This window comes from Rhinoderma darwinii, chromosome 5, assembly GCF_050947455.1.
Source record: "Rhinoderma darwinii isolate aRhiDar2 chromosome 5, aRhiDar2.hap1, whole genome shotgun sequence".
NCBI lineage: Eukaryota > Metazoa > Chordata > Amphibia > Anura > Rhinodermatidae > Rhinoderma > Rhinoderma darwinii.
The window spans coordinates 86143691-86171325 of NC_134691.1; the positions used below are offsets into that span (position 1 = coordinate 86143691).

Here is a 27635-nt window from a genome sequence, read left to right on the forward strand (position 1 = left end):
GATATGTTTTATTTACACTTGCTTGGAAACAATGCTTGTGCCGTCCTTTCTTGTAAACTTAAAAGACCACAATGGCCATTTACAGTCTGCACCGTCCTGAGACAAGACACGCGACTCCAAAGTGAATGTTACATTTGACTTTTATCTACTTGAGAAATATGATATTATCATTTTACCATACAACAATATATACAAACTTCAATCACTAGCAAGAGAATACATTCCACTTTTTTTAATGTTCTAGAATTGAATATTTTTTTTATTACATTATTTTATTAACCAAGATGAAGATTGGGTGAGTATTAGATATGATATATGTGTCGCTTTCTCAGAGCTAATACACATGGCTTTATTACTTCTCTGTAAAAGTTTTGAGTTGTACTGAGGTGTAACAAGGCTCCTATAAAAAGCTATGGGCCTGTACTGTACCTCCACATGCCTCCATGTAAAGTAATACAGAATTGATCTCTGTCGGATTCATACAGAATCCAATAGAAAAAAAATCTAGCCATGTTCCATTGTAATGCCATATTACGATGATATTTCTCCCTAGAAGCATTGCTTGTAGGGGAGAATATCTCCAAAATATGCTGCCGTACAAAACCACCATAAGGCAGGACATCGTGTGCCTATGGATCAATACTACGAAACCATAACTAACTCTATGATTCTATTACTTTTTAAAGGAAGACTATTGTGAATTCTTATATCGTGGCCCCCATTTGGAAAGTACACTTGGTAAAAGGTAACACAGTTCATCCTCTTACTGGGCGCTTTGTATCCGAACTATCTCCTCTGTTCCTGGCCACTGTTATGTCATGTGACTGCAATGTGACTGCCTGATTCCGACAGCATCTGCTGTGTGGACCGGAAGTCACTTTCACTATGCATTCCTATAAGACTCACCTTGAGCCTCTAATAGGAGTGCATAGTGAAAGTGACTTCCGGTCCACAGGAATACTTTCCAAATGGCGGTCACAATTAAATAATTTACCGAAGTGTTCCTTTAACGTTTTCTGAAGTAGTAGGGGGAAGGGTGAACCTAACTAGGGTAATAAAGCAAACATCCACAAAATTTGAAGCGATAGCCATCTACTTGTTAAAGGAACATGTGGAGGTATTGTAAAGATAAATTGCATAACAATTTCCTATATATAATGTTCCGATTATAATCTTTAACATGTAGCCAGCTTTATTTTTAATTTGTATTTGTTGTAACACATCCACATTTTATCCTATAAATTTTATTAAAGGATACCTGTCCTTTAGCAAAACTTCTGACATGTCATAGTGACAGGTCAGTTTTGATCTATGGGGGTGCGGGTGCAGAGCAGTGAATCGCATGACAGAAATTCTATTACCTGTACATCGCTAACCCCGCCTCTAACAGGATCAGTCGAAAAAAGCCGAAGAGGCACAGCGCTCAGCTGAGTGCTTCTGCCCCATTGTTCCAGCAATCGATAAGGGTCTCAGCACCAGGACCCCCGCCGATCAAAATTTCTGACGTCACCATGACATGTCAGAAGTTTGAAGAACCTATAGTGGCACTTTATTAAGGTTTCCCTAAACTTCCAGGGTATTGCTACTAAAAATCTTTATGCTTTAATCTTAATTTGTGTAGAAGAATTAGAAGGTCCGACTTAGTGGGAATACATTTGTAGAAAATGTTACTGTATAAGGGGCCGTTCACATATATACGTTGTCCCTTTCAGTTTCCCTCAGGCGTGTTGCAGAAAAGCTGCATTGTAACTGATGCTAGAACGGATCCCATAGCTTTCTATGGGATCTGTTCTGGCACATGGGACATAAGCTGTGGTGCCGTACGGCACTGGAGATGTGCAAGAGCTGGATCCACAAACATTACCTGCAGCATTTTTGGGTCCGGCGCCGTATCCTATCTTAATTCACTGTAGTCGGATGCCGCATTCACTTTTCGGCAGCCCCCGGCATGGGAATCCCCAGCCAGAGCATTGCCAACGCTCTGGCCGGGGAGCAGGAAAGGAATTTAGTGCCACCAATGCCCCCCTGTAGCGGAATACCTGGTCAGAACGTTTGCGACGATGTGGCTTGGGATTTCGCAACGAGTCGTCCCTGTCGTCACTGTTCATATATGGACAGTGTCGTCAGGGGCTACTCCTGGAGCGGAATACCCTGCCAGAGCATCGGCAATGCTCTGGCTGGAGATTCCGCTCCTAGAGGTAACCAATGATGTCACTGTCCATATATGGATAGTAAAGTCAGGGTCTACTCCTCGAGCGGTATCACTTGAACATCAGGGGCTCCCCCCGAGAGGGAATTCCCGGCCGGAGCATTGGCCGGAGATTTTGCTACTAGAGGGAGCCCCTGACGCCCCTGTCCATATATGGATTGTGACGTTAGGGGTTCCTCCCAAAGGGAATCTCCGGCCAGAGCGTTGCCGACTTTCTGGCCGGGGATTCCGTTCCCAGAGAGAGCCCCTGATGTCTCTGTCCATATATGGTAATTGACATCAGCGGCTCCTCCAGGAGGTGAGTTGGGTGGCCCTATCTACAGTGGGAAGTGGGCGTGGCTATATATAGGGGGTGGGTTGGGCTATCTACAGGAGGTGTGGGTGGTGCTATCTACAGGGGGCTGTGTGGCATTATCTACAGAGGGCACTGCGGCATTATCTACAGGGGGTGTGTGGCACTATATACAGAGAGCAGTGTGGCACTATCTACAGATGGCACACTGGCATTATTTACTGAGGGCACAGTGGCATTATCTACAGAGGGCACTGTGGCATTATCTATAGAGGACACTGCGCATTATCTACTGGGAGTATGTGGCACTATATACAGAGGGCACTGTGGCATTATCTACAGAGGGCACTGTGGCATTATCTACATATGAAATTCGTCAGTTTTTAAAACGGACAGTGAAAAACGGATGCAACACGGGTCACAATAAGCCGTCAAAAATAGAAACAAGGACACGCAACGGATATAAAACAAATGCAAAACAGCCGTCAAAGATGGACTGAGATGGACGTTTTTAACCTCGTGTAAATAGAAACAGCAATCCCAGCATGGGGTGGGGTGGGTAGGAAATGCGGGGTGGGGTTTGGTAGCTGTAATGGTGCCAAAAACGAGCTCCTCCCTGAAGTTAGGGCTAGTGTTTGACGTCTTTGCAGGTTCACAAGGCTACTTCAAAGATCTGATCTGAGGTGAGTGGACAACAGCGGCCTTCTGGGCTCTCCCTCGCGACGCCGGCCTCGGTGCTGCACTGAATATGATACACGTGACATTACAATGTGTGAATCAGACTTCAGTGTAGCGCTGAGACCGGAGCAGAGAAGGAGAGCCCTGACATGCGAGGATCACATCAGAAGGTTTGTGAAATGACAAGTACACAACATATATCTAATCTTTCATGTATCCAATCTATCACAAACTATGCACCACTCTGATCAAATTGGCACATTTTCAGACCCTAGACTACATTTTTGGTGGACCATTGTGGTAAAAACTGATGGTAAAAACGGATGACAATTAACGACAACTGATGGTAAATGATACATTTTTGCATCAGTTTTTGCATCAGTTGTAATCTCTTGAGAGAGAAAAAAAACTGATGCTGATGCAATTGATATATGTGAACGCACCCTAAGGGCCTGTTTACATCACCGTTCGCTTTCCGTTCCGGGGTTCCGTCGGAGGTTTCCGTCGGGTAAACCCCGCAACGGAAAGTGAAACCACAGCTTCCGTTTCAGTCACCATTGATATCAATGGTGACGGAAACATCGCTAATGGTTTCCGTTTGTCACCATTTCGGCAGATTTCCGTTTTTCCGTCGGAATCAATAGTGCAGTTGACTCCGCTATTGATTCCGTCGTTAAAACGGACATCTTCCGGAATGGTGACGAATGGAAACCATTAGCGATGTTTCCGTCACCATTGATATCAATGGTGACTGAAACAGAAGCTTTGGTTTCACTTTCACTTTCCGTTGCGGGGTTCACCCGACGGAAACCTCAGACGGAACCCCGGAACGGAAAGCGAACGGTGATGTGAACAGGCCCTTAAAGAGGCTCTGTCACCACATTATAAGTGCCCTATCTCCAATATAAGGAGATCGGCGCTATAATGTAGGTGACAGTGATGCTTTTTATTTAGAAAAACGATCTATTTGAAACCACTTTATTAGCGATTTTTAGCTTTATGCTAATGAGTTTCTTAATGCCAAAGTGGGCGTGTTTTCACTTTCGACCAAGTGGGCGTTGTACAGAGGACTTGTATGACGCTGACCAATCAGCGTATGCACTTCTCTCCATTCATTTACACAGAAGCATCACGTTCTTACTAGAACACGATGTGCAGCCACATACACAGACATTAACGTTAACCAAGTGTCCTGATAATGAATATACATTCCCTGCAGCCTGGATGTCATGTGTATTCAGAATCCTGACACTTCTGAATCTTTTCTGTGAGATTTCCAGCAAGGGAAATGAAATCTCGTTTACATCGTAATCTCGCGATATTACGCGTGTCATTATCAGGACACTTGATTAACGTTAATGTGTGTGTATGTGGCTGCACATCGTGTTCTAGTAAGAACGCGATGCTGCTGTGTAAATGAATGGGGAGAAGTGTATGACGCTGACTGGTCACTGATTGGTCAGCGTCATACACTCCTCTGTACAACGCCCACTTGGTCGAAAGTAAAAACATGCCAACTTGGGCATTAAGAAACTCATTAGCATAAAGCTAAAAATCGCTAATAAAGTGGTTTAAAATAGATAGTTTTTCTAAATAGAAAGCATCACTGTCACCTACATTATAGCGCCGATCTCCTTATATAGGAGATAGGGCACTTATAATGTGGTGACAGAGTCTCTTTAATCAGTTGTTTTTTGTCTTCTTTTTTTTATTTCTATTTTAAGAATGAGCAATGATCAGATAACATGGTTATCCTTGTGTCCATTCTACAATGAAGTGACATATTTCCTTATTCAGGAATGGGTTTAACTTGGCCAAAAATGCTCGTTTTTTAAAAATAAAAACGTTACTGTAATCTACATTGCAGCGCCGATCTGCTGCAATAGCAGACAGGGGTTGCAAAATCTGGTGACAGAGCCTCTTTAACGTTACTGAAGTGTCTTGAGAGTAAATAGACATCACTTCCAGCCAGGACGCTTTGGTAATGTTAATGTGTGTCACTTACTCGAGATCACGCTTGCTGTCATTTACAGCGTGATCTCCACAACGCCCACTTGGTCAAAAGTAAAAACACGCCCAGTTGGGCATTAAGAAAGTAATTAACATAAAGCTAAAATAGGTCATAACTTGTTGAAAATTGATAATTTTTCTAAATAAAAAGCACTGCTGTCACCTATATTACAGTGCCGATCACATTATGTAGGAGATAGGGCACTTATAATGTGGTGACAGAGCCTCTTTAACTGGAAATGCTATACTGAGGCACTGTAAAAGGGGTTAACTAAAGTAGACAACCTCTAGAATAAAATTATACAAAGCAAATCTCCTCTAGACTGAAGTCTAATTTGGTTAAGAAACCCTGACTTTTTACTATCTATGATAAATTACCTTAAAGCCTGGAGGTGACAGGAAAAGACACGTTAGGGTATATTTACATGGATCGGTTTCCGCATATTTATCTGTTGGGGTTTTACTTCCGGATATCTGCAGCAGAAAGTTTTGCCCTTTTTAGAATTCCCTTTCTCACTTTGTGATTAAGAATCCAATATTTGTAACATTTTGTGACAATAGGGGGAATAGGGCAATAAAGCCTCATGCACAAACTATCAAACCATATAGTATTTCTAATAACGGCATGTTTGAAGAAAAAAAAAAGCACAATAAAAATCTCAATGCCATCCAACTGGTGTCTGAGCAGAGTGATGCAATGTTAAAAGCATCTACTTACATATCCCACATATGTAAGATCATATTCCTGGCCCAATTATTTTTTCAGTGTAATCATGTAAAGCTTTTAAGTAACATTTAATGATATTAATACAATACCCAACCTTTCATACATGGTTATTACATAGGGCCAGCTCCAGTTTATGGGGGCCCCAGGGCAAAACAGTGACAGTGGTCTCCCTGTCTATCCCAAGCTCGGCTCAACATGATTAATCAGAATGTAATGGGCCTCCCCCTGAGCCCAGTGGGCTCTGTCATCTACCCTGGTTTGCCTGGTGGTTGTGATGCCCTGCTATTGCAGTTGACTGAGGATCAAGTGCACAAAGAAGTGAATGGTAATACTGTTTGAGTCATATCAATACAACTATGGATATGCACTGGTTTAAAATCTGTATATAATGAAATTAAATATTACCAGTATCCACGTACCAGGAAGTTTCCCATAGCAGAAAGTTTTGCAATAATTGCTGTAATTTGATTTACATCATTCCTGGTATCTGGCACGTCACAATCAAAGCTGTGCATGTCTAAACAGAGTCAGATTGAATGGAAATGAAATGCTAACATTACACAGCGAGGCCATTGTGTCAACCCGTGGCCTCACAGACTCCTGTAATATTTCAACAATGGAATAAGCCGCTCACATCAGATAGACCTGATAATAAGATAAGGGCACAATAGCAGTGAATTGGGGAACCTTACAAGATGAGCCGTAAACCCAGTAGTAAGATTACCTCTTACTTTCACTAGTATCTTCTTACACAAACAGCTGTATAAAGGCAGGACCATGCTTGTTATAATTTACCTTTTCTGGTGTCTTTATTGGATAACTCATGAATATGTATGAACCTTTATATACAGATTATATATGGAGATGCATGTATACAGTATAGAGGTTATTATTGACTATAGTATTATTCCCTATTACTGTAGTGATAGGGAATGAACAGTAAGTTGGGAGTGTGCTATGTCCAAGGGTTTTCTTAGACTCTGGTAAAAGTACCTACAAATGAATGTAAATAGGTTTAGACGCTATACAAAGCACCAGCCCCGTATGTTGGAATCCAGAAGTGGTCAAATCTTAAAGACCCTCGTTAATATCTTTTGAAATTTCTTTATGAAAAGTGGGAAGATGATTTTAGGGGTTTTTATGCTTTTAATCTCACAGGCCAGTGTAAAACACAACTGGCAGTGATACCCAGTTGCTAGGCAAAAGCCTCTATAGGATAAGGTTCCAATTATATACATTAACTCTCATTTTCCTCACTGTCACCATGCAGTTTTTAGGAATCATCCAAATATTTAATAAAAATAATTCATATTTTTATTAAATTTTTAAATTAAACAAAAAAGCACCATAAAATATAACTATAAAGTCAATTTATCGAGATGTATTATTAACCTCCAAAAAGACAACTAAACATTCATCAGTGTTTCACTTTTTATATGTCTCCCTGTATAGCAGATTTGATCCTAATGTCGCTTGTGAAGTATTGCCACAATTTTTGCCGTCCTGTTTTAAAGGTCAATGCAGATATAACTAGTCGATTTCTGTTGTCTTTCTCACAACACTTTGTAGTAGTCCTCTGACAGTAAGATTTGTCACGATCCATGAGTATGTGGACCCACTAGGCCGCACCGCCATAGCGGAGTAGAAGCTGGCCAAACAACAGTCCTAGTACAAGGGTACCTTTGATAGTCCAAGGTACAAGGTATAAGGGTACCTTTGACAGTAGCGGAGGCTAGGCACAGATGAACTTGCAGGCAGAGGACACCAGACGTGGTGTATAACAGCAGGCGTGACAGGTGGCGCAACACGACTCCAACACTCTAAGGCACAGGAACAAATATAGCATGGGATACAGGATACAGGTAGCAGGGCACAGCAACAACGGGAATAGGATAACACTAAGTGACCATTTGCTAAGACTAACATGAGTAAACACAACAACGCTCAGGCAATGAGTGAAAGGGCAGAGCCCTTTTATAGTTCAGGCTGATCATGGGCTAATTACAGATTTTACACATGTGCGACTGTGCGTACTGGCCCTTAAAGTCCGGGTGTGAGCACGCGCGTATCCTACGGGAACCAGCACAGTGATGCGGAAGTGAGTGCCAGCGTCTCTCAGGAGGGAGATGCCGCCCAGCACTCACTCATCCGTGGCCGTGGCCGTCAAGGGGTAAGTTAGAATGACGTTACAAGATCTTAATGAAGCCAACATCCAGGCCAGTGGCACCCGCTTGTACTGTATAGCTGTACGTTTGAGACGACGCAGAAACAGACAACCAATCACAAACGTGTTTCAGCCAAGCCATATATGTTACCATGGTCTGCAGAGAAATTACATCAATTAACTAGGATAAATCTATCACTCCCATTGGCATGAAAGCAATTTTTTATTTGGTACGGAGGCAGGTGCTTTATGTTTATTTGTGTACTTTATATCCATTTGTATCATCCTGCAAAAGTCATGTAAGAAATACCTAGGGGGATATCTTAACAAAAAAAGTTGCAGTCATATAAGTCCTATATTCAATACAAAGTAATACTGTAGAATAAAATAAAAGTCAGAATGTAATTATAAAATACCAGTTTTGTTAAAAACATAAGCTACTATTTTGAGGGAAAACAAATTATTATTTTTTCAATGCAATTAATGTGCAAATCACGCACCACACACGGCTGTGCGTCCATGTGCTGTCCATGGTTTTCACGCACCCATTGGCTTCAATGGGCGACTAGGTGCGTGAAAACGCACCAATATAGGGCATGCAGTGAGTTACACACAACGGATACACACTGCCTGAAAACTCCTGCATGTTTGAGTAGCCCCATTGAAATCAATGGGTCCGTGGGCTGTGCGTTGTTTCAATGCACAGCACACGAACAAGAATCACGCTCGTCTGAATGAGCCCCTTAGTGTGAGGGCTCATTCAGACGAGCGTAAAACTCGTCCGTGTGCTGTGCATGGAAATCATGCACAGCACACAGACTCATTGATTTCAATGGGGCTACTCACACCTGCAGGAGTTTTCAGGCAGAATGTGTCCGTTGCGTGAAAGTCACTGCTTGTTCTATATTGATGCGTTTAAACGCACCTACGCGCCCATTGTAAACCACGGACAGCACTCGGATGCACATCCGCGTGTTGTGCGTGATATGCGCATTAATTCCATTCCAAGATGTGCTTTGCGAATGCGTGAAAAACGAATGCCACTCGCAAAGCACAGATGCAATAACGCAACGCACACGGACCAGATTAACGCGTGTTTTTTACGCACGTAAATCTGTCACGCTTGTGTGAATGTAGCCTTACAGAAAGATATCTTCCTTCCAATTTGTTGGAAAGTCTCCCTACACCGTTTCTCACGCAAATGGAAAGACTTGGTCCCTGAGGCATTAGATGACTCTCCAACCATAATGTACCAGCACTGGACCTCCCCAATTACATATTCAGTTAAGTCAAATGCCTTCTGTCTTAATGAAGGTGGGCAAGGTCAGCCATTGTCAGATACCTTTAGGAAATAATAATACCATTCAGCCAATAAAATACAACATTGTCATTCTAAATTTCTACTGTGAGCAAACTCATAAGGATATCTGCAGCGAGACTGTTCTGTAAGTGATAAAGTACATTCAGTCTATACTACAAGTACACAAATAGACATAGAAAACTAGCACAGTCTACAATGAGCCTTGTGAGATAGCTCCTATAGTGCAGAAAACAGTCTATGCTATTGGAGCAAAGGGGTACAGGTCATTGTTTTGGGCTGCTTGCATGTGTCTTTTAGGGTAAGATGTCCCATTGATCCCGCTATAAAGGTTGCCTTTTGATCTCTCATAGGAACCCTTCTGGTGATAATGTCGCTTAGACATGGTTTCCATAATATAGCCTGAAACATTAAAAGCCCATTTACACGGGCCAGTGATCGGGCAAACGAGCATTCATATGAACACTCATTCCCGATCATTGCCCGATGTAAACTGGGCAACGCTCAGCCGATAAACGAGCAAACGCTCATTCATTGGCTGATCATATAGTTTATGCAGTTGAACTATCTGTTTAAGATGTGCTGCCGGCATGATGGAAATGCATGGGGACGATTGATCGTAGTAACGATCACTCGTCCTCATACATTATTGATCATAGGTCCTTGTGAAAGGAGCAAACGAGCGCCGATCAATGAGCTGTCTTGTTGATCGGCGCTCATTGTTAGGGCCCATATTGGTCGGTGTAAAAGGACCCTAGGTCTTGAGGGTAGCAATTCCCGTTTGTTAGTCAGGGGTGTATCTATAGGGGGTGTAGAGATAGCGCTCAGTCCCAAAGGCAACCCTTGCCACATAAGAAGACATCAGTATTATAAATGACCCATGGTTGGTACGGTGCCCTGTTTTAGCATTTACATTTGGGCCCAGGAGCTTGTTGATTCCTTATGAGGGTATATATATATTTATTTATTTTTTGATGATAAATTAGTTATACAGTATAAATAAACCCCTGGTCACCGCAGACAGTTTTAGTCTTAATGTTGGAGCCCCATTTTCGGACCTGGTGTTTGTGGTGTCCTATCTTATCCCCCTTTTGTAACACACTCTGCACCTTTTTTGAGTCCTTCCCTTGTTTGCCATTGGGGAACTTCGCTGGGAAAGTGTTGCCCTGGTACAATACAGGTGGTCTCACTTCCAGTGGAGATTATAACGTTTTGGGGCAGATGACCACCTCTTAAAACTGAAGGAATGTTCCCATCTGTCCTGCACATTGGGATAGCACATAAGCGTTATACAATGCAATTTGTACAATATGCACAGCCAGCTTTTTATACCAAGGACATGGCCATGAGGTAAATTGGAGTATTGAACAAACTATTTGCGCTCCAGTATTGCCTTATCTTTTACTTCTAACCCTACATGCAGCACAAGGCCCAAAAACATCATCATCTCCACTGCTTTTAGGGGGTTCACCTGTAGGGCCTAGAAAATTATAACATGGGGTTTTATGCAAGAAACTGATGGGCGTAAAAAATTTAGTGTCTGAGTCATCATTTTTCCTCAATGTGTTCCGAGAGTCATTACTTTTTTTTCCCCGTCGACGGAGCTGTGTCAGCGCTTGTTTTTGCAGGATGAGCTGTTTTTATTGGTACCATTTTGGGGTACATTCAACCTTTAGATTCCATTTCTTTAGAGGCAAGGTGACCATAAATAAAGCAATTGACATTTTTTTATTTATTTTTTATACATCATTTATTATGCAGGATAAACAACATGCTATTTTTATAGTTCAGATTGTATCCAACATTTAAAAAAATAAATATTTTGTCACACTAGGGGACTTGAAGGCCTGATCTACTGATCACCTGTACAATACACTGCACTAGTTATGTAGTGCAGTGCAATGTTAGGCCGGGTTCCCACGGGTCGGATATGCTGTGTAAAAATCTTGCGGCGTATTCGACCTGGAACCCGCAGCACGTTCCGTCCCAAAAAAATGCACCACATTGTAGTGTCGTTTTTCAAGCGGGATTTCCGCTGCGGAATGCAGCGCTGGGGGAAAAAAAACGTTCATACTTACTCCCAACCTCTTCTGCGCGTAGTCCGGCCTCCTAAGATGATGTTGCAGGCCATATGACACTGCAGCCTGTGATTGGCTGCAGCGGTCACATGGAATGATACGTCATCCCAGGACGCCCGGACTGCAGGAAGGAAAGTGTTCTGGGTAAGTATTCCGCCACAAAAGTGGCAACACTTGGCTTTCTGTTGCAGGTTTTTCATCCCCATTGAATTCAATGTGGAAACCCCGCAACAGAAAATCAATGTAAACGCAGAATAAATTGACATGCTGTGGATTTAAATTCCGCACCGCATGTCAATTTATTAACGCTTACGCTGCATTTTTTTTCCCAGCATGGGCATGAGACTTTCTAAATCTCACCAACTTTGCAGCTACTGTAAATTTTGCGGAATTTCCTCACCGAATTCCGTTGCGGAAATTCTGCAGCATTTACACTACATGGGAAGCCGGCCTAACTGTGATTTTCCACTGTCAGGTAACCTATTAGGTCTTGTCTCTGGCAGGGCATAATGGCCCTTTTCGCTCGCTTCCGATTACTGCCCTTTGTAAACAGGGCAAAGATCAGCCAATGTACGAGCAAGCGCGCATGCATCAGCTGATCGCATCTTTTATGCACCAAAAAAATAGTTGCTAGTTGACAGCCCATCTCCTTGTGTAAACATGGAGATAAGCTGCCAACATAATACAAATGCCTGCCTGCAACCGCCATTAGGGGGAGTTTACTGCATACAGATTTTTACAGTTCCCATTGAGTTTAATGTGACCTAAGCTTCTTCTAGTTGTGTTTGCAGGCAAACAGAATTTTGTCATTTGAAGGGATTTTCCATGATCAGACAACTGATCACCTATCCACATGATAGGTCATCAGTATATGATCGTGGGGGTCCGACATCCAGGCCGCGCACAGTTCAGCTGCTCCGGCTGCTTCCAGGCACTGGATGTCCATGCCAGAAGCAGATGGCTCAGATCACGGAATATCGGTCAAGCTGCAGTACTCACTTGAATAGGAGCAGAGCTGCAGTTCTACAGAACGGCCACTATGCAGTGGTCGGAGCCATCTACTGCATACCATACAAAACATCCGGCCCCCGGAGGCAACCGGAGTGGCTGATCGGTGCGGGGTCCGACTGTCAGACCCGCACCGATCATATACTGATGACCTATCCTGTGGCTAGGTCATCAGTTGTCTGGTCGTCGAAAACCCCTTTAACTCTAAGGATGTGTGAAGCAGATAATGTGCAGCTTTGTATCATAAAAATGGAGCTGCGAAATATATAAAGATATATGCTGCATTTCTTGGACCACAAAATCTCTGCCACTCTGCAAAAATGTGAAATAGTATATTTTTTGAAACGCTCACGTCAAACATTTGTTGAAGGTCAACTGTGCTACAGTGTGACAACTAGGCCGCAGAGACATTGTGTCCATAGTGATGTCATTTCATATTGCTCCACCTTCTAATGTCTGTAGGCTGTGGTGACATTTGCCACAGTGATGTTTTGTTCATAGCTACACATCGTCCTGCGCCCGTGAATGATATGGCCATGTAGTTTAACATCACTGTAGTCCAATTGTTACATCAGTGTACAGAGGTGGTGGTGATAAGGTATCAACAAGGAATTTTTATGGTAAGTATAAACCTATCTTTTTTTTCCATGTGGGGGGGGGGTAGTCCCTACAGATAAAAACTGAGCAAAGAAAAACAAAAAATGAAATTTAAATAAAGTTAAAAAAAAACAACCTGTAGTGGGGGCCCTTGACCCTTATTGCTCAGAGGCCGATGTCATATTTCCTGCTTTGATTTGTTAGTTTGGGTGTTCTTTACAACCTGGTCCGGATAACAGGGAGCTTGTTTTCTCTTTTTAGTAGCCTGTTTCTCCTTTGTATGACACATCCCTTCTAGGAATAGTCTCTTGAGTATTGCAGCTGCCAAGTTTTCATTCCTGGTGGTTTGCTTGATTTTCTCCATAAGGAAACATCTTGCTAACACTCAGAAATATGTGTCATAGCTTAGATGGTATATCACAGCAGTCCAAAGAACGCATATAGGAGATTTCGAAGTAAAGTGCCAAAAACGCTCAGCTCACCTGTTCATTGGCCTGTTTTCCATAGCCTGATTACCCAACTGTGCGCACTTGGCTGCCATTTTTTCTGAAGAACGTACGCAGTGCTCTGTGCCAACTACGTCAATTCACTTCCTGTCTGACCTGAGAGGCTGGGCCGGTTCAGTGTACACGTCTGATGATTAAACTGGAGAATCCGGCTTAATCATTTTAACATTCCATTTCACGCTTTACTGGGAATCTGGGAGAAATAACACAGAATGTGACCTTGGTAGTGAAAGTTTTTCAAGGTAGTCAACTGATACAAGATATGAAAATAACAATACATATACTGTATTTGGGAATTACATTATCTGACATGGTCATTATTTAATATTATTCAGCATTAACCTGTTAGGAGGGGGGGCTGTATGCTGGGGGTGTCAGCTGTATATTACAGCTGATACCCTTCTTTAACGACCAAGGTCCGAGATGACTGTGATCCTAGTTGTTTAACCACTTAGATTTCTCAGTCAATATTAACATAATTGGTATTGCCACGTCCGTAAAACTATTACAACATAACAATATTTAACCCGCACGGTAATCGCTGTAAAATATAAATGAAGCGCAAGAATTGATGTTATTTGGTCACCTCGTCTTTCACAAAAAAATTGAACAGAAAGTAATCAAAAAGTGGTGTGCAACCCAAAATGAAATAAAAACTACAACTCGCCCCACAATATGGTGACACTGAATATGGTGACAAAAACATTTTTTATTTAACAAAAACTTTTATTTTGGAAAAGTAGTAAAACATGAAAATAACTATATAAATTTGGTATCGTTGTAATTGAATTGACCCACCGAAAAAAGTTAACATGGCAGGTTGAACGCCATTAAAACGAAACCCAAACAACAATGGGGAAATTGCTGTTTTGTTTCTATACCACCCCATCAAATAAAATAATTTTTTAAAGTTCTCCTGCAAAAAAAAACTCTCATACGGCGATGTCAATGGAAAAAATAAAAAAGTTAGGGCTCTTGGAAGGTGAGAAAGAAAAAACGATAATGCACACACAAAAAATGGTCTGGTCATTAAAAGATCCACAAAAATTAAATAGGACATAAATTAAATATTGGGACTGACGTTTATTATGGTCAAAATGGCAATATACCACATTATATGAACAGCAAACCTTCTGCCTGCTGGTAAATTAGTAGACTGAGTTTGCAATCTTAAAATACAGATCTATTTACATGGAGCAATGTCATTCCAATGCAAATTAGCAAAATGATCACATATAAATAATAATATAAGTTGCATTTGGAAACTAAATTGCTCATATAAAACCTCCTTACAAGCAAATTACATGTTCTAATGTATGAAAACAGAATAGCTGTATAAGTATGTTTTTAAAATGGGGAGAACTTGGGGTTGTACCAGAATGGACAATTATCACCTATCCACAGGATAGGTGATAATAGTCTGATCACTCGGAGCCCCACCACTGGGACCCCCACCAATCACAAGGGTCCAGAACTCCCCTTTTCTTCTTCACTGCACCCCCCTGTAGTAGGGAGTAGCTTAAATGGAGCGGGGGGCAAACATGTGCCCACTGCACAATTCAATGTCTATGGGACTGACAGAGCGGCCACTCCATTCAATATCCTCCTTCTTGCAGTCGAGCAGTGATGATAGAAAGTGGATTTGGGACCCCCGTTCTCACTATCAGTGTGGGTACCAGCGGTGGGGCACAAAACAATGATCACCTATGCTGTGGATAGGTGATAATTGTTGATTCTGGGATTACCTGTTTAATCCTTTCCTAGATACTAAGAAAGATTGTACCTATAATAAAATACACGGCCACCAGAGAGTAGGATTCTTCTCTTGAAAATGTAGAGCACTGTTGGTTAACATTCCATATTATGGGGGCCTCAGATGTGGACTTCGACATCTCCAGCCACGACTGAGGAGAAGGGCTAGGCATACATATACATATGACATCTGTTGTGAAAAACAATATATTTTTTTCCGTTGCATCTGAGCAGAGGAAAAATGGAAACAACAGTAAAGGTATTCCTACTTTCTTCTAAAGTTTTTAGTGTATTTTTGGACAGATATATAGAACCTTCCACATCATGGAGGCCTTACAATGGCCTCCTGGTCTTCCATGTACAGAAGTCTTTTAAGACGAGCGCCGACAGACAATACAGCTTGTCGATCGGCGCTTGTTTTGACTTTTAAACAAAGCAATCATTATTTAGTATGGAGACAAACGATCGTTACTACGATCTATTGTCCCTATGCATTTGTATCATGTCAGCAGTTTATCATGTCGAGTGCTTGCTCGTACATCGGCTGATCTTTGCGCTGTTTACAGAGGGCAATAATCGGGAACGAGCGTTTTTATGAATGCGTAAAATGGCAATTAGGCAGGGCTTAATAGGTGTACAAAGACGTCAGACCTGAGGGCCTTCATTAGGCACTCAAGCTGCCATGACGACCATTGGTACCCCGCGACTGCAATGCAGCGGGGGCCGATGGCACGTCGAAGGGGGCCGTCCCCTCATTCTAACGCCTTAGATGTCGTGATTGGCCGTGGCTTCCCTGGAGAAAAACGAGTGGAATCAAAGTAATCTTTGATTCAGCCAGTGTAGTGAAGTGTTGGCTGTATTATACAGTCGACACCCGCTAAGTATGGAGCGCACTTAGCATGTGAACCCGCTCCATACTTCCCCTTAACAGGTGCCACATACATGTACAAGGCATGTTGTTAAGGGGTTAAATATTGCTTTAAATCACCTAAAACATTCTTTTATTAACAAAGAAAAAAATTTAGTTTAAAGGTATACATAGCCTTTAAATGGGTTTTCTGTGAGTTTTTTTCACGTGTCTATTAGCACAATGAAGGAAAATGTGCTGCAGTACCAGGCACAGCCAGCAACTGTATGTGCAGCGCTGTGCCAGTGTATACAATAATGAGGGGGGATGCGGGACCCACTTCATAGGATAGGACTCTGACTCACGGGAACCCATACAATGAAACACTGAGAGCACATCATAGGGATAGGCCATAAATCCTGGAAAACCCCTTTAAACATCTGAGTGAAACTGATAGGGATAAACTCACAAACAAAGCGGAGTAAAAAACTGATGGGAACTTCAGCCACTAGAGACTACTTCATTCTTGAGATTGGTGAAGGTCTCGGCTCACTAATCCCAAATGATAACATCTGTTTAAAGGAGTTCATACCCTTTAGGAGAGTACAGGACACATGTAGGGAACAGTATACATATAGCCTGTATATAGGGGAAATGCATATACAGCAATTACTAAATCCAATTCCCTGAAGTTTTCCTGCAGCTCCATTAGAAGACACCAGCTTTTACAAAGGTCTGTGTCTGGCACTATAGGCGGTACACAGAACTATTCTGGTGTCAGACTCCAAACGAAACAGTGCAATGTGTATATGTCACAATAAAATATATATACAATCCTAAGCCAACAGTTTAGTTGCCCCCGAATGATGTTGTTTACTGAGTCGCAGGAATGACGTGTTATACTTGACACATGAACATGACAGCTAATCAGTGTTTGCAGCGGTGACATGTTGTCCATACTGACATAGCAACTATAGTCAATGAATGGCTGCCGCAGTCACGTGCCAAGTACGACTATATCCATGTGGCCAAGTAAACCAAAATCAGAAACAGTTTTAGGGTATGTGCACACACACTAATTACGTCCGTAATTTACGGACGTATTTCGGCCGCAAGTACCGGACCGAACACAGTGCAGGGTGCCGGGCTCCTAGCATCGTAGTTATATACGATGCTAGGAGTCCCTGCCTCTCTGCAGGACAACTGTCCCGTACTGTAATCATGTTTTCAGTACGGGACAGTAGTTCCACGGAGAGGCAGGGACTCCTAGCATCGTACATATGTATGATGCTAGGAGCCCGGCTCCCTGCACTGAGTTCGGTCCACTACTTGCGGCCGAAATACGTCCGTCAATTACGGACGTAATTAGTGTGTGTGCACATACCCTTACAGAACCGTCAGGGAGTGACAGATAATTTAAAAAGGGGAGTATGTGACTATTTTTTATTTTTAGCCATATGAAGCTTATACTAGGGTTTTTCAAGAGGTCGGAAAGCTCTGTTTTTTAAAAACAAAATTATATTCAGACAACGATAACATAACAGCCGCAGTTAAGGGGGTATTACACGGGGCAATTATCGGGCAGACAAAAATTCATAGAACTATAATTGCCCTGTGTAAACAGGGAAAGTGATCAGCAGATGAACGAGCAAACACTGATCGTAACGTTTAAAAAAAGTAAAATATTGTTGTCGGCAGCACATCTCCCTGTGTAAACAGGGAGACGCGCTGCTAACATGATAATAATGTATGAGGACGAGCGATCGGAGTAACGACCGCTCATCCCAATACATAGCTCCTTGTGACAGGAGCAAACGAGCGCCGAAAAATGAGCGGTCTCGTTGATCGGCGATTGCTGCACCAGCCAAAATCGTCCGGTGTAATAGGGCCTTTAAGGTGTCCATTCTTATATCAAAATTGACAAATCAAGAATTGCATGTACAATCACAACATCTTACCTACAGCACACACACACATTGACTCCCACACTGTGCCCCCGCCACCCAAATACCACAGTAAGGATGGCACTGACAGCTCCTTCCTTCATAAAATGTTATGTGCTATTTATTCTCAAGTAACCATCATCATAGTGGCTGGATTTTGCATCGAGGGTAACTGGAAAGCCCCTTTAATAGTTTGATGCATATGCAATATTAGATCTGACGATATTGTATAAAACACATTTATATATCTTATATGAAATATATATAAAATTTGTGTTTATTTTCCAATGGCCAGTATCCATAATGAATGCTCCAGAAATGATAGAGGCGAGCACACTTTTGTTGATTTAATGCTATTAAGTAAAGTATTATGTCAGATGCTCATTGTGTGCCACGCAAAGGCAAATTTAGCTTGTGTTTTGTGTGTGTTCTGAGTAAATGTGCAAAGTTGAGCTCCTGAATAGGTATTATGTTCTATCAAAGCTTCATTGTTTGACAGATCTTATACCTAACAATGCCTCATTGCGAACAATACAAAGATCAGAGCATAAAATGCCAGTTTTCCCCAGTCCTGAACATTTTCTATATATTTCACGGTTGCTTCTACATGGATCTACCTGCTTCTCAGACTTCACACATGTCATTGCTGATGGGACATTTTGGATCTGCTGGTTTTGATCATCCGACTTCTTGCTCCCAAATGATGGATTGATTTGATGGATTACAAATGGAACAATCTATTTGCTTGGTAACTTAACATATACAAAACTACTTTATTACTCCACATTGGATATATGTCATTCCTCTAAAGACGGAATAGAACAATAGAATATCTTAAGTCCAATGGATCATATACAAAATGAGGCTTTGAAATACTACTGGACATACTGGACCGACCTACTGACCAGCTAGCAGGCCTGTAGTAGCTGACACTTAGACTTTTATTGGTATGACGTATGTCAGGGACATTGTGATAATGGGTTATCTGCACTGGATGGTATCATGTTTTAGTTTGCTTTTAGTTTATCTTTTATTATCTGCTGCAGCAATTTGGGACATTTACTTTATAAATGAGCTTTTCATTTACCATTGAGACATGACTCCATAAATGTTAATATCTTATATCCAGTGACTTTATCAAGTTATGTTTTCGGCTGGAATCAAACATGTCGTTTTTGTGGCAGTTTTTGAGTCAAAAACAGGAGTAGATCCAAAAGAAAGGAAAAAGAATAAAGGAAAACCTGATATGACTCATCCAGTCCTTTGGCTGAAAAAAACTGCACCACAATCTGCATGTGTGATCCAGCCTAAACCAGATGCAGTTTTTTGCATATCACTTGTCCAATCTGCCATCTATTGACATAATATAGAAAAGAGAAAAATGTTACATTTACCAGTAGAATAGCTTTACTAGTAAATAATGCATTATTTTTTATGCCGTTTTTTGTTTTTTTTAAATGAATGTGAGTGGATGATGGATTGGACAGAAAACATTCGTCATCAATATGTTCAGAAAAAAAGCAGCGATACGAGCACTGGATCGAAGACTTCAGGGTGGTTGATAAATCACATAGCCATTCATGTATAAAAGACAAATGACTGCACTTTTAATCCTTATTCTAGGCTCAAATATCATTTCTTTATAATGTCAATTATGTTACCTGTTCATCTTCAAAGGCTGGTCGATACTAACGTCAGGTTATACTTATGTAATATAAATGATTGTGCTATATCAGAATTTTTTTATCTCTAACTATAAATAATTTAAATATAAACTATATTTGATATGGTTCGAACACATTTTTTATTTAATAGTCAGAAACAGTTGTCAGTTACTATTTTAAAACTTCTCATATTTTATGGCCTAAGGCTACATGCACACGTTGTGGAATTCGGTGCAGGAAATCGGCATCAAAACTGAAGGTAAACGCAGGTAATTCCAAAGGTAAAATACGGACTTAATAGTGCATTTTTTTGATGTGATCTTTACATTTTGATGCGGAAATAGGTGCGGTTTTATGCTGTGGATTTTGGTGCGTTTTTTTTTTTTAACTAGTCAGATACAATTCACAAACGGAAACGCAAGGTAAGTTGACATGTTGCGAATTTTAAAATACGCACCGCAGGTCAACTTCTGTGCAGAAAAAAATTTGCAACATGAGGATGAGATTTCTTAAAATCGTATTTACTTTGCAAGTACTGTATTACGCTGCGGATTTGCTGCACAAAAACACGCGTGGCAAATCCGCATGTAATACGCATCGCGTGCATTTGGCCTAACACAACTTTCATCATGAGTTCACTTTAATGTTTGGTAGAGACATAAAAGAGTTAGAGAAAAATTTACTGTTTAATTAAAAAAAAATAAAAAAAAATATTATAATATATTTTACATCCGTATAAAAAAAAAACCTGAAATATATCTAAATAGGTATTTTACCATGATAACAAATAATGCAAATAATAAACTGGTATTATCATCACTATTATTATTTGTATTGATACAATTAGTCATAATAGTAGAATTTGCATAATTCTGTATCCTTGAAAATTGATAGGTAAGATTTTTGTGACAGATAAAAGTAAGAAGTACTGCGGACACATTTTCTCTGAATGTCTTGATAAATGTTTGTATTAAAAGCAATAAAAAAAAATTGGAATTGGAAAAAAAGCAAGAAGTACTAAGCATTCTGGAACATTTTCTCATCGGTGGTTTAAAGAATTGTTGTCGAGGATCTGATGGGGAGGAGTGTCATTGTTGCCTAGCAACAGCTTTTATGAGAGCTCTGCGCTAGGGAGCAATGCTCTCGGAAAATGTGAACGTGGCTACAGGCGCCATTTACATCTACCGATCCTGTTGCTGATAATAATTGAAGATGCGTTATCACTTGTTGTTTATCTTCTCCTTTCTTCACACTTATCGGTTGGATCCCTTGGTAAACAAATCATTGATAATGATAATTGGCCGGTTTATTCAGGTCTTAAATGTGAAGTTTATACTTTGGTATAAAGAAAGCTGAAATAATACAGCATATTCCTACTAATATGTCTGGTCTTAAATGTTGGTCCCCAATATGCACATGCAGGAGGTTTTATGTTTTGTTTTTTTTTACCTGTTGCTCATCTTTACAGCAGGTTCATTGGTCAGGAAACGTCCATGGCTCTTTATGGATGGATTTCGCATATTTCTTGTATGAAGACCGTCTGATGTAAATATACGATCCTTCAGGATACAGCGGGGTTCCCCAAGACCAGGAGGCTAATTTTTAATACAATGCAACTAACAATTGTGAGCACTACACATTGCATTATTCAATTCCTATTAATATCAAACTATAGAACCTCTAAGGGTATGTTCACATGCAGTGACCATAAACGTCTGAAAATATGGAGCTGCTTTCAGGCAAAAACAGCCCCTGATTTTCAGACGTTTTTTAACAACCCGCGTTTTTCGTGGCGTTTTTTTACGGCCGTTTTTGGAGCTGTTTTTCAATGGAGTCAATGAAAAACGCCTCCAAAAACGTCCCAAGCAGTGTCCTGCACTTCTTTTGACGAGCCGTCATTTTATGCGCCGTATTTTGACAGCGACGCGTAAAATAAAGGCTCGTGGGAACAGAACATCGTAATTCCCATTGAAAGCAATGGGCAGATGTTTGTAGGCGTATTAGGGGCGTTTTTTCAGGCGTAATTCGAGGCGTAACCTCGTCTGCAACCACTGCGTGTGAAGAATACCCTAACACATATTGTTTGGTTTAACACTCAAGCATTTCACTCAGAAGAGTCAAAGAAATGAATGAACGTCATTTACTGTATTTAACTGACACGTTAAGTTGAACTTGTTCAGGATACATTTTGTCAGCATTTTCTTCTACCTCCCAGGACATTTATTTTCAAGGTATTCAGCTGATGTAAAAGGTGGACCTATACCCAATGGTCTCCAATTTGTGGTTCTTGTTTTTGTTGCAAAACTACAAACCCAAGCATGCCTTGATAGTCAGGGCATACTGGGAGTTGTAGTTTTACAACAAAAAGAGAATAATCCAGACAATAGCTAGAAAATATTGAAACACTCAATGATAAGCAATGACGAGAGTCTCCAAGAGCAATTTTAGTCAACATGACTGTTGTGTAGTCACAATTTGTGACAAGTTATCCTCAGTAATGATTAAGGGTCTTTTTACACCGGCCAATTTTGGCCGTGTAAACGACCGCCAATCAGCAAGACAGCTCATTGATCAGCGCTCATTTGGTCCCTTCACAAGGAGCCATGTATGGAGACGAGCACTCATTACTCTCCGATCACTCGTCCTCAAACATTTCTATCATGTCGGCAGCACGTCTCCCAGTTTACACAGGGAGATGTGCTGTCAACAACGATAATATTTTAGGCTGCATAAATGATACAATCAGCCGATGAACGAGCATTTGCTTGTTCATCGGCTGAGCGTTGCTCTGTTTACACAGGGCAATTATCGGGAACGAGCGTTCTGTGAATGCTTGTTTGCTCGATAATTGGCCTGTGTAAAAGGGCCTTTAGTCTCATGAGACGGGAAATATATGTGAATTGACCTATGCACGTTTCTATTATATCCTATGGAACGGGGGCGGAACTATAAGGAGTTGAAGTTGCAGTATCATCGGGGCTCTGAAGTCCCATATTGCCCCATTTTTGCCCATATGCGACCACTAAAGACTTGTGATGGTTAGAAGGAGCCAGATACAGATTTTGAATCAGGGCCCCGTAACTTCAAGTTATGCCCCTGTCACTGATACTATGTCACAGCTGTCACTTGCTTCTATTTTGTCTCTAAGATTTGATGCTTGCAGGAAAATGTATTTTTTGGGGTATATGGTAAATAACAGTCATTTCTAATTAAGTCCCTATTACGATCAGTAAATCTGATACAACCAGACAATAGAACAATATATTATTAGAAAAAAACATACAATTGCAGAATTACTTGATAATGAATTTATCAGCATATTAGCATTCTGTAATCCACACTGATACAAGTGCATTGTCTAAAAAGTTACATGTAAATAAAGTTAAAAAGCTTCACATCTCTCTGTATTGTTGTCAGAAATTAGTGAAGGTCTAAGCCTCCAGAGAATTGTTACCGCACCGCAGGTAGGATCCCAATGCCTGCCCTCTCCAAGTTATATTGTCAATGACACGTCCATGCCAATGCCAATGTTTGACAGCTATCCTCGTTCACAGTGAGCCTCTGACATGAGATTTGCCTACAATGTAGCAGGATTGCTTGTGAGATACACCATAGGTAAAGGTAAACAGCTCTTTGATGTGATTCCCTTTACTGATGAGCTTAGGTGATTACAAGACAATGAGGTTGTTACTTCATTAGATCTATAAAATTAAGGCAGTGCCGGGCTGTGCTGCTCACCCGCATTGAATAGCACAACATCCCTTATCCTAACTATATCACACACAGCATGGGGTAGCAATCATTTTGGGACAGGATGTGTTTCACGCTCCTGCTACCAACCTGTTCAGTGACCTGATCTCATTTACAGCAGATATTATTATATGTAAGCCTATTAAAAATAACCTTGCTAGTGTTAATAATTTCTCTAAACATCCTCTCCCGGCAGTACTTAATTGACTTACAACAAACGTTTCCGATCGTTAAGTATAGCCGTGCAATAAGTTATGTTATCGAATGAGAATCTACTTATTTATTCATTTCTGTTTCTTATATAGCACCAACATATGCCGCAGCGCTGTACAGAAGTTGTCATCACTCACTGTTCCTATTGGGGCTCACAATCTAAATTCAATATCTGTATGTTTTTGGAGTGTGAGAGGAAACCTATGCAAACACGGGAGAAGATACAAATCCATGCAGATGTTGTCCTTGGTTGGATTCAAACCCAGTGCTATAAGACAACAGTGCTGACCACTGAGCCTCTGCACTTTGATGCTTGATCTATTATATGATTGGTCTTTTATCAAAATTTCCACAAATCTCCTGAATGTCAGAAAAATCATAAACCCTTTGGCTTTCATCAAAGCGCAAATTTGGAAATCTTCCAATGCAAGTGTGGTTAACATCTGACATGACTATATTTACAAAGGTTTAGTTCTCGCTGACACTATCCAAGGTTGATACATCTGCCCACCCTTACAGCAATTGGTACCCCCACCAACAAAACTTAGTAGGTCCTGGTAGTACATTGCCACAATTTTTGCCCAACCATCATAAAGCGCAGTCCAACTGAAAATGGAGCCTATATCTTCATGCCGACAGCCCCTAGTAGGTGGTTATATATATATATATATATATATATATATATATATATATATATATATATATATATATATATATGGATATAGATAATTTTGTCTCTATTGACATCAATATTTATCTCTACATTATTTTGTTCCATAATTCATACAGAAAAACAAAGCAAAAACATTTTTGGGTTAATTCCCCGATTTATTTCAATGGGATTTTTCTAGTGGCAAATCTATCTATTTAGGTTTATGATGCTTTTAGCAGGCATGGACTATACGGTGGTCTACTATACTATTCTACCTAAAGATAAAACGTAAACCTGACAGACCCTGATAAAGTCAATGGGATCCCCCTGAATCAGTCAGATATAGATTCCTTGATACAAATGTGAACAGAGCCTTGTATATGACAGATCAATCCCTTTAAAGTGTTCCTAATCTGATGCTTTCATAAAGAAATTTAACAGACATTGTATTTTTTTTCTCTGCAGATGATTAAATGGGTATAAAGTAATTTAAATGGTATAAAGTAATATTGGGATAAAGTAAATTACCAATCTGACAAAAAAAACAACTAATTTATCAATTTAGGATTGGGCACAACCATTTAAGGTGGGGGTGAGTCTCTACATTTGGCACTACTTATCATGGGGGTTATTAAATTTGGCTGTTTTTTTCCCTGGATACAGACACTCTACCCAAAATGACAGCCGTCAGCAGGATAACTGAAGCTGAAATGCGCAGATCAGTCCATATGTCATTGTCAGAGGTGTCGGGCATGATCCAGGCGGCTCAGGAATAGATATCATTGCATTTCACCATCTATGCAGCACTCTCCTTTGAACATGACAGGTTTGTATAAAACCAAATGATCCTTGGGGTCCACATTGTAAATACTTCTCAACCACAAAATAAAGCATCATTGGTGACCTACTGAGTGTCAAGATAACTAAACTGATGATATCTATACAGTAGTGTCTACATTTCAACCACCTCCCACATTGTTACCTGGCGTAATACTTGAATAAAATGTTTTGCTTCCAATTCAACAATTCCTATGGTCACTTTCAGTTTTGGAAATATTGAAAAGGAGGCAATTTAGAACAGATAGTGGGACATTTGGCTAGACCTTATAGGAAAATCAGGACAAACAGCTTACTCTTTGGTGCATCATATGTATTTCTGTAAGATATGGTATATAGACTGATCTGCAGGACCCACAGACCCACATATTATTATCTATGGACTGTCTCATCATCACATGACCAGATTTGAGCAAAGAAGAGAGAGAACAATTTGTTTTCATTCAATCAGGATGATGTCTCCAACCTCAGGATGCTGTTCATGTAGTTAACGGTATATTATTGGATTAGGGTGGCTATGTGAGTAAGGCTCAAGTATGACGTTTCTGACCTTAAAGAGGCTCTGTCACCACATTATAAGTGGCCTATATTGTGCATGATGTGATCGGTGCTGTAATGTAGATTACAGCAGTGTTTTTTATTTAGAAAAACAATCATTTTTGACGGAGTTATGACCTATATGAGCTTTATGCTAATGAGTTTCTCAATGGACAACTGGGCGTGTTTTACTATATGACCAAGTGGGCGTTGTACAGAGGAGTGTATGACGCTGACCAATCAGTGACCAAACAGCAGGCGTAGTCTCGCGAGATTACGCTGTAAACTGTCGTTCACAGCGAGATCTCGCTGTGCTGTGCTGTAAATCACAGAGACGCTACAGAAGTGGTCAAGAGAATGAATACACATGACGTCCTGGCTGGAGGTAATGTATATTCATTGTCATGACACTGCAGTAACGTTATAGTGTGTGTATGTGGCTGCACATAGCGATATAGCTGTATCGCTATCTGCAGTGTAAATGAATGGAGAGAAGTGTATGACGCTGATTGGTCACTGATTGATCAGCGTCATACACTCCTCTGTACAACGCCCACTTGGTCATATAGTAAAACAAGCCCAGTTGTCCATTGAGAAACTCATTAGCATAAAGCTAATATAGGTCATAGCTCAGTCAAAAATTATCGTTTTTCGAAATAAAAAACACTGCTGTAATCTACATTACAGCGCCGATCACATCATGTACAAGATAGGGCACTTATAATGTGGTGACAGACCCTCTTTAAGTAAACTAACCTTTGGGTGTGGTAGTGCAAAAAAGAGGTGCTTTCAATCTCTCAGGTATAGCATATAGAAAATGAGCACTAAGGCCTTATTCACACAAACGTGTGCGTTTTGCGTGTATCATCAGTATGTGCTGCGTGGCTGCGTGATTTCCACGCATATTCCATGCGTATGACACGCGGTTTTGAAGTTTAGAAAAAGAAATGAAGGAAGTGCTTTTATTTATTCCTTTATCTACTGTTGCGCGAATCACGCGAGTCACACGGAAGTGCTTCCGTGTGCCGTGCGCGATTTTCACGCACCCATTGACTTCAATGGGTGCGTCATGCACGAAAAACGGCCAAGTATATAGGGCATGTCGTGACTTTTACGCAGCGGACATACGCTGCGTGAAAATCACGGACTGTCTGAATGGCCCCATTCACTAACATAGGTCCATGCGACGCGGGTGATTTTCACGCGCGTATCACAGACGTAATACACGTTCGTGTGAATAAGGCCTAATTCAGAGAAAAGTGTCAAATATAGAAAACTGTATTGATATTTTGCATGTCAATTGACAGAAAACAAAGGCATAGCAATTGCCAAATGTGTACAAAAAATTATTTCACCCATTTAGAAGGTTAGAGTCCTGGAAGTGTCCTGGTTAGAATTCCATCTTCGTCTTCCCAGTTAGATCCAGGGCTTTCGCTGATAGCAGAGACAACATGTGTGGTGGGTCGGCATCTGACAACACCTCTGCGTCGTTTCGGGGGGGTCTGGTCTGGGGTCTGTATTAGTTAGGGGAGTCAGGTCTGGGGTCATTATTAGTGTAGGGGGTCAGGTCTGGGGTCTGTATTTAGTGGGTCTGTATTAGTTTGAGGTCTGGGGTCTGTATTTAGGGGTCTGGGGTCTTTATTAGTTTAGGGGTCTTTATTTAGGGGTCTGTATTTAGGGGTCTGTATTAGATTACGGGGTCTGGTCTGGGGTCTGTATTAAGGGAGTCAGGTTTGAGGTAATTATTAGTGTAGAGGGTCGGATCTGGGGTCTGTATTTAGGGGTCCTGTCTGAGATCTGTATTTATTTAGGGTGCTTGTTCTGGAGTCTGTATTTGTTTAGGGGGGTCTGGT

The 27635-nt window shown here is 40.9% G+C and overlaps 1 long non-coding RNA gene across 2 annotated transcripts; it reads left to right on the forward strand.

The window, feature by feature from the left end:
• The first annotated feature begins 12962 nt into the window (after positions 1 to 12962).
• Positions 12963 to 25305, forward strand: LOC142652662 (uncharacterized). 2 transcript variants are annotated; one of them, XR_012847876.1, is made up of 3 exons: positions 12963 to 13104; positions 21262 to 21418; positions 25072 to 25305. It is a non-coding gene; the product is annotated as an uncharacterized LOC142652662 (long non-coding RNA). The 2 variants fall into 2 exon arrangements; XR_012847877.1 differs by lacking the exon at positions 12963 to 13104 and adding an exon at positions 20949 to 21065.
• Positions 25306 to 27635: the final 2330 nt, after the last annotated feature.